This window comes from Rhineura floridana, chromosome 1, assembly GCF_030035675.1.
Source record: "Rhineura floridana isolate rRhiFlo1 chromosome 1, rRhiFlo1.hap2, whole genome shotgun sequence".
Classification (NCBI taxonomy): domain Eukaryota; kingdom Metazoa; phylum Chordata; class Lepidosauria; order Squamata; family Rhineuridae; genus Rhineura; species Rhineura floridana.
This window is the reverse complement of record NC_084480.1, coordinates 267,107,264-267,118,434: the sequence shown is the minus strand read 5'-3', so window position 1 is coordinate 267,118,434 and position 11,171 is coordinate 267,107,264.

Sequence of the window (11,171 nt, the reverse complement as noted above, 5' to 3'; positions counted from 1 at the left end):
CATTATCTGCTCTTCCACAATCTGTACATGTCTTGAAGCAGAGTTCTTTCTTGAAAGACAAACCTCTATAATTTATACCCACAGAAACCCATTTGTTAACATATTAGTTGTGGTTTTCCTTGGAAGCCTATTTTAGTTGTCTTAACCTGACTCCCTAGGCCTGTATGTTCCACGGGTAGTTTGCTGTTTGGCATGAGACAGAGATACATCATTGCACCAGCAGATGTGGTAGGACTTATCCTTCCTCTCTTCCACTCTGAAGCCCCGTGCGTCCCCAGACGGTCTCCCAATCCTCCAGAGCAGATTGGGAGTAGTGGAGGTACAGAGGGAAGGGAGTATGAGTAAATGGATATCACACATGATTTTTACATTGGGAACAGAAAATCTCAGGTATTTGGAACATCTCTACTTTTAAATTGTTGGTTTCTGAGGCAATTCAAGCTCCTTTAGTTCCTTTTAGCTGTTGCTCTTTACCTATTACTCTAAAATACACTAGCAGCTTATTTGGCTGAGCCAAACCATATAAATGAATTTTTCACAGTATAGTGCTAAGCCCCTGTTCACAGAGCATATACAGTTGGGCAACACAGTTTTCTCATCTTCGTTCTTCTCAAGAATATTTTGTAAGTGTACAAACCGTCTGCAAGACTAGTTTGTTTCTTGAGTACCTTTTAAAATGTCTAAGTTTAAATAGTTTAAGCTTTCAATAATTTTAATAAGTCTTGAATCAAAAGGTAAGGTTAATTGCAAAGTGATTAGTGCGCTGCAGAAAGGAAGCCATTTTTACTGAACAGTTCTGTTTGTTTACAATGTATTTTCACATATTTGAAGCTATCCCTTTAAGATATGTTGGAGGTAATATATATAAAAATCAGCTTGGAGATTGCTTATTTTAAAATCAACATGTCTACCTAGTTTTTATTTTGATCAATCACAATAATATACAATGTAATAATACAATTGGATACAGTAAAAACCTTTTGAAAATAAGCATGACAGAAGGCCACAGAACTTGTTTTGCAGTCTGAATGTGGTACTTTACAGAGATAAAGGTTTTCAGGAAAACTGCTGTGTGAATGATATGATGCAGATGTAAGACTCATGCATACACAGGAATTCATTTATGCTCCTAAAGTCTGCACTGTGTCTGAATTCGTTGTATAAACTTAAGTGAAAACATACTGTTTACCTTTCAGCATTCTTCTATATTTCTGGATTATTTTAAAGTTAGTTAAACTGCAATGGCAACTTTTGTGACCAAGAGCAATAGCTTTCTTGGGTAACTAGTTACATTACACAGTGCTACAACTGCACTGTTGTTCATTCTCATGTTTCATACACATTTTTAGTATGAATGTGGACAGATTTGTAGACACACATACTATGTTTAGAACTTAGAATTTTCTCCACATATTTAATCATCAATACTTTTGAACTATCCAGTTCCCCCTATCAATCTACATTATTTAATAAAATAACAAAACAAATCTACCCTCATCTAATTTGGATTGTGTAGGTAGTTTTGTGCCAAATTTGCCTGATGGAGTCTAGAAGTTTGGTATTTTTGGGGGCGGGGGGAGCAACTGACTCAATGAAGGGAAGCAAGGATTTACTTGGAATACTTCTATCTCATTTATCTGTCTGCCTTACGTTTTTAAATTTATTCTGGTGAAGATACTATTTTGCAATAGATGTAGATCTGGGTGTCCTAGCAGGAGGTTGTACATTTGATGAGCTTGTGAAAAAGACCTGTGCACGCTCACTAGTGTGCTGGCACAGCCATTTTTGAAGACCAGATTTAAAATGTGTGTGTGACAGGAAGAGGAATGTTTTGTAACCTGTTTTATAACATTTTTCAGTTATACTCCTATAATACTGATTTATTTCTTGCAAACAAAATATAAAAGATACAAAATTGGAATGATGGCTTGTCTTACAGAGTTGTTCTGATAAGGAACAAGATTTGAAGGACTCTGCAAATGAAAAATGTTAGATACATGAATGAAGTGACAAAAAAAGTTTGATTTTTCCCAACCTATTTGGCAAATAAAAGATTTTAATTTTGTTGTTGTTTGATTTCTTACCTGCCCTTCATCCTAAGGTCCCAGGGCAGGTTACAACAATTTAAAATTCGATATTAAAAACAGTTTAAAACAAATCACAGTCACAGGAATACTGTGGGTCTTGAAAACGTATCTCAAGTGTCAAAGGCCAGGATAAAGTACATCTTCAGCATACTCATATAATGAAAGTGCCAGATGCACTTCTGTGGGGAGATTGATTCAGAGTGCAATCCTGCACACACTTAAGTGAGAGTAAGTCCTATTGAACATAATGGAATTTATTTCTGAGTAAACATGCATGGGATTGTGCTGCAAGACTATGAATGACTATCTTTAAACTGATTTGCCACATTGCATGAGTAGATATTGAGACAGAACTAAACAGAGTAGCACTTGGGTCGGTTTTTTCCATATGTTAATCGCTCTGTAGATTTCAGCTAATACTGAGTGTGTGAGAAAGGGATCGATATGTAATCATCTGTTGCTATAGTGAATGGAAGTCACAATGAGATCTTATATCTTGTTACATTCAGATCTGCTAAAGCTCTACTTTTTATCCAGAATTGTATCCAGGAGAGTCATCTGGCACCAACCTGGATGGAATTTCGGCACCAGCCAAGGACCATTTTATTTTCCCAGGCTTTTAAAATGTTGTTTTTATGCTCTTTGCTGTTTGTTAATTCTGCTGACTGCTTCTATATTGCTCTTTTATACTGTGATGTTTTAATGTTATTTTATTTTTTGTTCTTTTTAAATTTTTGCAAGCTGCACTGGGAACTTGTTGAACAGTGGGATATAAAGCAGACAAATAAAATATTTTATACAAATATTTCAAAATAAGCTTAACATATCATTTTAAGCATTTAGAAGAAATTGCTAAATTGTACTTGATCATATCAATGATTAATGGCTTGACTGTAGATCTTCTAATTTTTGCCAAGACATAGGGACAACTAACACTAGGGAGCCGCTTGTGAGTTAAACAGCATTCATATTTATTTTGGAGTTAAGCACTTATTATGCTGAACTTTGAAATGACCTATCAAAATGGAAGGAGAAAAAAACTCCTTCAGGGTACATTTTGATTAACTCCATTCACATTATTTCAGTGTCATATTAACAAAGAAACTGGTTCAGTTTGGTCTCTATTGTTTCATCATTAATAATGGAGACAAATTAACTGCTGTGTGTACATGTGTCTGTTTTTAGTGCTGGCTTGGGAGTTGATAGGACTTACAGTCCAAAATATCTAACAGCCTCCAAAATATCTAACAGCCTCCAAGTTGGAGAAGGCTCTTATAGTATACCTTTCAAAGACTTGCACTCCTAGAAATTCACTTTGCTCCTTCTGTGCCCCTATCTTATTTTATTTTATTGTGCAGCCACTGATACATTCAGTGGTGTAGTGGAGCATGAACATGAGGAAGTACACATCCTGTATTTTTTCCCAAGAGGAACAATGGCATATTCTGCTGGAATGGTATCTGCCAGTGGTGTAAGCTTAGAGAGGCAAGCCTAGCACATTATACCTTTGTTAAAATAGGCTAGGCTTAGTGACTGACCCAAGCTCACCCTGCAAACCTCATGAGTAATCAGGGATGTGACCCCTGATCTCCCCAGCCATAGTCCAACATGCTAACCAATATGCCACCCTTTGCCAGCTCACTAGTCTGACTGTAAGGTGATACCACTAAAATAGGTATTATGCTATGGCCTGTTACTCTTTCTGAAATATTAGATCAACACAGCTGAATGCATATTTGTACACTCTGTGAAGCCATGGCTATGGACTATTTAGGAGGTGGCTATGGTGGTTGCCAGGAGGAGCTCCTGCACTTCAAATTAAAACATAGCCAATGCCCATTAGTGTAAGTTTTCCAGACAGAGCAAACACCAGATTGGGTATTTTTCAGCAGAAAAATTATACAGGAGGTTAGGGAACTATTAAATTATGCCTTATTTAATTGGAGATTAGAGATTAAAAGATCTGTTATGGTCCCCTGAGTTTCTAATTTTTCCAATGTTAAACTCAGTTATCTACATTTCTACAATAATCTGTGGATTTATTTTTTAAAAATCCTCATGAAAATTCTCCACCATTTTAGTTTATTCTCCAAATAAACACATTTTTGTAGGCAGTTTTGACAAAGGTTCACATTTTTGCAAACCATTTCTCATCATTTCATGGCTTTTTGCACGTTATTGTAACTCATGTATTCATTTATGCACACTTTCCCCTAATATATGCATTTTTGTAAATGTTGTAGTTGGCGAACTGCATCCCAAAATTCTAATAAATGTGAATTTTGAAGGATAGCTGCATTTCAGTTCTCATATTGTTTTGGAAATTGCAAATTTAATAAATTCTGCTTGAAAGGTGAACTGAAAATTCTCACCCATCCCTATTGGAGATTCAGGCTTGCAGCTTTTGATGGCAAAACACAATTAGCATATCAAGATTCTTATGGGCAGTATTCAACTAACCTTTTGTACTAGCGCAAGGATTAGCGCTAGCAAAATGGGATTTCCACCTACCCTCCTGCACATGAGACAAGGGGGAAATCATTCCATTGTGCAAGAAGAAATCTTTGCACTGACAGCACCTTAGCCTTATGTTGAATACAACCCTATGTTCTGATAGTGGAGAAGGTGAGGCAATACAAAATACAGCTTCCATCAACTGTGGACATGGAGAAGATCATAGTATCTCATATGCATGCCTGTAGAGCATGTGAAAACTATTGGTGCAAACATTGCCCTCGTTAATTTCATACAGCTTGAGCAGTTCTGTCTGGTGTGGCCTGAGCATGTCTGTTTAATTATCCAATGTACATGGTACTTATGGCCTAGCTTCCCCATTATACAGTAACGTACTTATATTGCCAGCATCTTCCAGCTGGAATTAATATTGATGGTTCTGTTCCAGGAGTACACGAGAAATCTCTCCCAGTTCTCACTAGGGAGGGGTGAGAAACTCAATTAAGTTTGAATTTAAAGATGAATTTACCTAATTTGCACTTTCCAAAACAAGATGCAAATAAAAAATTACCCATCTTTCAAAATTTGTACTTCTCCAAATTTTGCAGTGCAGTTCTCTAATCATGTAATGTGTACCAAAATGAATAAAATGTGAATACAAATGCATATATTGGTGAAAATAACTTTAAAATGCATTATATGAGGGGAAATTGCTTTGCAAAAAAAAGTGTATATTGGGCAAAATTGCATATAAAATATTTATATTAGGAGAAACTCACACTAAAATGCTGATGAATTTTCATGAGAACTTTTTTAAAGAATGCTAACAAATGTGGAAATAGGAAGGACTGAGCTTAAAATTGGAAAAATGAGAGACAGAGAAACCAAAATGGACATATTTGCCAATCACTAGTTCTCAACTTTAACTTCCATTTTCCTGGACTATTGAAAGGCATCAGTGGCTCATCTTGCTGCGTGTATATGTTGGACATGTGGATTTAGATCCTACCAAAGCTTCTTCCGGCAGGAGTGTCCTATGACAGGAGTTCTGTCCACTTGCAGCATGCTCCTGCTACTTGAAGAGGGAAAGCTGACTTTTGCTAATCTCCCCATCCCCTTCAGCTCCTTTCCCCCTCAAAAATCTACTCTAGAGGGTTGAGAGGAGTCTGAAGCAACATGAGTTGCAGCAGAGGGGAAAGGGGAGACTGATGAAAAATTCCACCTTGCCTTCTCTACTGAATCCCAGTTCTTTCCATGAACATGAGTTCTTCCAGATTTGAGGCTTTAAACTTAGTTGACAGAGAACCAGAAGAACTATGGAATGAAATCAGAGACGTTATCAGAGAAGAATGCAAAAAGACAATACCTCTAGCTAAAAAAAAGAAAGACCCCAATGGTTGACTGAAGAAACTCTTAAAATGGTAAAAGAGAGACAGAAAGCAAAAGCAAAAGGAGATAGAAACACAGTCAGAACCCTAAATGCAACAATACAGCGACTAGTACGTAGGGACAAAGAGAACTATTACAATAGTTACTGTATAGAAATAGAAGAGGACAACAAAAAGGGTAGAACAAGAGCCCTATTCCAAAAGATTAGAGAAATGAAAGGGAAATTTAAACCAAGAGTAGGGGTGTTGAATAATCAACAGGTGAGCACACTGACTGACCGAGATGAAATAAAAGGAAGATGGAAGCAATACACTGAAGAACTCTATAAAAGAGATGCCCGGATGACAGATTCATTCACGGAGGAACTGTATGATGAAGAACCAGAAATTTTAGAATGTGAGGTGAAAGCTGCTCTTAAAATACTTGGAAGAAACAAATCACCAGGAATAGATGGCATACCAATAGAGTTGCTACAAGCTACTGAGACTGAATCAGTCCAAATTTTGACTAAAATCTGTCAAGAAATATGGAAAACAAAACAATGGCCCACAGACTGGAAGCGTTCCATATACATCCCAATTCCAAAGAAAGGGGATCCCAGGGAATGCAGTAATTATCGAACTATTGCCTTAATATCCCATGCAAGTAAAGTAATGCTCAAGATTCTACAACAAAGGCTCCATATATGGAGCGAGAAATGCCAAACATCCAAGCTGGATTTAGAAAGGGAAGAGGTACCAGAGATCATATCGCAAACATATGTTGGATAATGGAAATGACCAAGGAATTTCAGAAGAAAATCACCCTGTGTTTTATAGATTACAGCAAAGCCTTTTACTGTGTAGATCATGAAAAATGATGGAATGCTTTAAAAGAAATGGGGTGCCACAGCATCTGATTGTCCTGATGCGCAACCTATATTCTGCACAAGAGGCTACTGTAAGGACAGTATATATGGAGAAACCGATTGGTTCCCCATCGGAAAGGGTGTGAGACAGGTGTATTTTATCACCCTGTTTAATCTATATGCAAAACATATCATGCAGAAAGCAGGATTGGACCAAGATGAAGGTGGTGTGAAAACTGGAGGGAGAAATATAAATAATTTAAGATATGCAGACGATACCATACTACTAGCAGAAACCAGTAATGATTTGAAAAGAATCCTGATGAAAGTTAAAGAAGAAAGCATAAAAGCAGGACTACAGCTGAATGTCAAAAAGACTAAAGTAATAACAGAAGATTTATGTAACTTTACAGTTGACAATGAGGACATTGAACTGGTCAAGGATTATCAATACCTTGGCACAGTCATTAACCAAAATGGAGACAATAGTCAAGAAATCAGAAGAAGGCTAGGACTGGGGAGGGCAGCTATGAGAGAACTAGAAAAGGTCCTCAGATGCAAAGATGTGTCACTGAACACTAAAGTCAGGATCATTCGGACCATGGTATTTCCGATTTCTACGTATGGATGTGAAAGTTGGACAGTGAAAAAAGGGGGTAAGTGAAAAATCAACTCATTTGAAATGTGGTGTTGGAGGAAAGCTTTGCAGATACCACAGACTGCCAAAAAGACAAATAATTGGGTGTTAGAACAAATTAAACCAGAACTATTACTAGAAGCTAAAATGATGAAACTGAGGTTATCATACTTTGGACACATAATGAGAAGACATGATTCATTAGAAAAGATAATAATGCTGGGAAAAACAGAAGGGAGTAGAAAAAGACCTAGAATTAGGAGTGAGCAGTGAAGTGGCCAGGTTTGCTGATGATACTAAATTGTTCAGGGTTGTTAAAACAAAAAAGGATTGCGAAGAGCTCCAAAAAGACCTCTCTAAACTGAGTGAATGGGCGGGAGAATGGCAAATGAAATTCAATATAAACAAGTGTAAAATTATGCATATTGGAGCAAAAAATCTTAATTTCACATATATGCTCATGGGGTCTGAGCTGGCGATGACCGACCAGGAGAGAGATCCTGGGGTTGTAGTGGACAGCACGATGAAAATGTCGACCCAGTGTGCGGCAGCTGTGAAAAAGGCAAATTCCATGCTAGGGATAATTAGGAAAGGTATTGAAAATAAAACAGCCGATATCATAATGCCGTTGTATAAATCTATGGGGCGGCCACATTTGGAATACTGTGTACAGTTCTGGTCGCCTCATCTCAAAAAGGATATTATAGAGTTGGAAAAGGTTCAGAAGAGGGCAACCAGAATGATCAAGGGGATGGAGCGACTCCCTTATGAGGAAAGGTTGCAGCATTTGAGGCTTTTTAGTTTAGAGAAAAGGCGGGTCAGAGAAGACATGATAGAAGTGTATAAAATTATGCATGGCATTGAGAAAGTGGATAGAGAAAAGTTCTTCTCCCTCTCTCATAATACTAGAACTCGTGGACATTCAAAGAAGCTGAATGTTGGAAGATTCAGGACAGACAAAAGGAAGTACTTCTTTACTCAGTGCATAGTTAAACTATGGAATTTGCTCCCACAAGACGCAGTAATGGCCACCAGCTTGGATGGCTTTAAAAGATTAGACAAATTCATGGAGGACAGGGCTATCAATGGCTACTAGCCGTGATGGCTGTGCTCTGCCACCCTAGTCAGAGGCAGCATGCTTCTGAAAACCAGTTGCCGGAAGCCTCAGGAGGGGAGAGTGTTCTTGCACTCAGGTCCTGCTTGCAGGCTTCCCCCAGGCACCTGGTTGGCCACTGTGAGAACAGGATGCTGGACTAGATGGGCCACTGGCCTGATCCAGCAGGCTCTTCTTATGTTCTTATGTTCTTAAGAGGAAGACCAAACAAGAGATGGATTGATTCCATAAAGGAAGCCATAGACCTGAACTTACAAGATCTGAACAGGGTGGTTCATGACAGATGCTGTTGGAGGTCGCTGATTCATAGGGTCGCCATAAGTCGTGGTCGACTTGGAGGCACATAACAACAATTACAGTAAAGTTTAATTTGGAACTTGAGCTTTAATTGTATGCTTTTGACAACTGAAGGTCTCTCTCCCCTATCAGACCACAATTTCATGTGCTTTCACCAAGAGGAGGTAAGAGCAAAAATAGGCTGAACTTGCTCAGCCTGGGAGGGGGCAAAGGATGCAAATCTAATAAATAAATAACTGTGTACTATTTTTTCTCTTAATGCCCACAAGATTAAAACAATATTCTGACAAATCAGCAACAGTAATTGCAAACATTGTGCTGAATGCTGGACAGTAAAGGAAACATACTTTGATATTCCTCTGTAATATAAATCAGGAGATTCTTACATAATGCTGCACATGCTCAGATCTTACACAAGGGTTGTAGGAGATCTTTCCCTCAAGTTCTCTTTCTCCCACATCTCACTGGATACTGTGAATAGAATCAAAACTGAAGAGGAGGGTGTTCAAATATAATTTATAGATGGTATCAGGCTTTAAGTGACAGGCCAACTAGATATGTTGTTAAATGAATTTAACATTCAGGTTGGTTAAATGTAAAATTGGTATTTGCTTTGGAAGACAATCCTCCTCCCTTGGTGTCAATTTGCCAATCCAAATAGCACCTTTAAAGGAGAGATTTTCCTGGGGCCCACAGCAGGAGAGCAAGGGTTGCTTTCCGTCTCCCTACCTCCTGCTGCTATCCTAGTAATTCTCAGCTCCGGTCAACTGATGCTGATTACCTTTTAGATGTTAAATGCAAATACACATTTAAAGTCATGTCTAGTTTGGCCCTTAAATTAAGACTCACTGAGGTTGACCCCTGGAAGCCTTTTTGGTGCTAAAACTCAAAATATGTGAATGTATAATAAAAAGTATGAGGTGCATCCTTTTTTTGCCACTCACTTGGCACATCTAAAAATGAGACTCTGAGATTCCATATTAGAGGGTCACAGCAGGGCCAGCCCTACCATTAAGGCAAACTGAGGCAGCTGATTTGGGGTGTCATGAAAGGGCAGCAAATAAGTTATTTAAAGTGTTATTGTTGCATTTTTCCTGCCAGGGAGGAGGAGAAATGTGTGCAGGATTTTCTGCTGCAGCTGTCAAAATAGCTTAGCTGTTCTTGGGTTCTTTGCACTTTGACCTGGGCAGCAAAATCTTTAGGGCCAGTCCTGAGACCTCTTCTTTTAAAAATGAAGCTGGTACATAAACATTGCCAGTAGCAAATATACATTATCTGTAGGCATTAGCAGAGCAGCCCAGGTAATCTGAAGGGTTTTAAACAGTTGCATATGAATATGAACAGTTGCTGAGTATGAGCAGGTTTGGGATGATCACTATGTAAAATAATGTGTGAGAATAGCTTTAGATCATAATGGAGAGGAAGTGCATGAACCCTTTGAGAGGAAATTAAATATATTGTTTTAGAAACTTTAATTTTTACTGAAGTCTGCATTCAACTCCTATGTAATTCATCTGTCGTTTCCTGTGTAAATTTTTCTGTTTATTTTAGACTCAGTTACATTAGCACTTATGTATAACATCAGTGGCATTACTATTAAAAAGGAAATTAATCTATGTGCTGTATGCAGTCTTTTGTAATTACAACCATCTGCATTTTCCCCAATTGCTGAAAGTAATGTTCATTCATTTGATATATCACTTGAGTCCGGATTTAAACAGATACAGTTTTATTCATGTTGTGAAAGAAAGGTGTATGCCAGTTAAGTAGTACCAATAAGAAAAGTGAGTTTATAGCAGCCCACAGGATAGGCAGAAAAGGGTAGAGAACTTCTTGACTCTTATTTCCCAAACCTTACTCCGCAGTGATGGGTCAAGTCTGTAAAGAGGTTTGGAGCAGCCATGTTAAAGCAGGCAAGGGCATTCCAGGTAGGGGTTGCCAACCCTGCACCTCATTAAAAAAAAAAAGCAGAGTTTACCACCTCATAAGAACATAGGAAGAGTCCAGCATCCTGTTCTACTAGAAGCCAACAAGCAAGCCCTCACGGCCCATTGAAGTGAATGGCACTTACTTCTGAGCAAACATGCATATGATTGCTGCAGATCTCTGTCCCGGAGTGCCCAACTTTGGCTGACTTAAGTTGAACCCACAATTTTCGACGAATGCAACATTAGCTGAGGAAATTATTCTGGAAGAAATGCTAACTTATTGCAAAATAATAGATCGGAAAAGCATTTCAAACCACGATGGTAGTGACCCAGCAGTTTCAAATGAACCCCCAAACCGTAAATAGCAGGCCTAACTCCACCTGTTGGAATTATTTTTTCCCATTTACGTCGTCTGAAG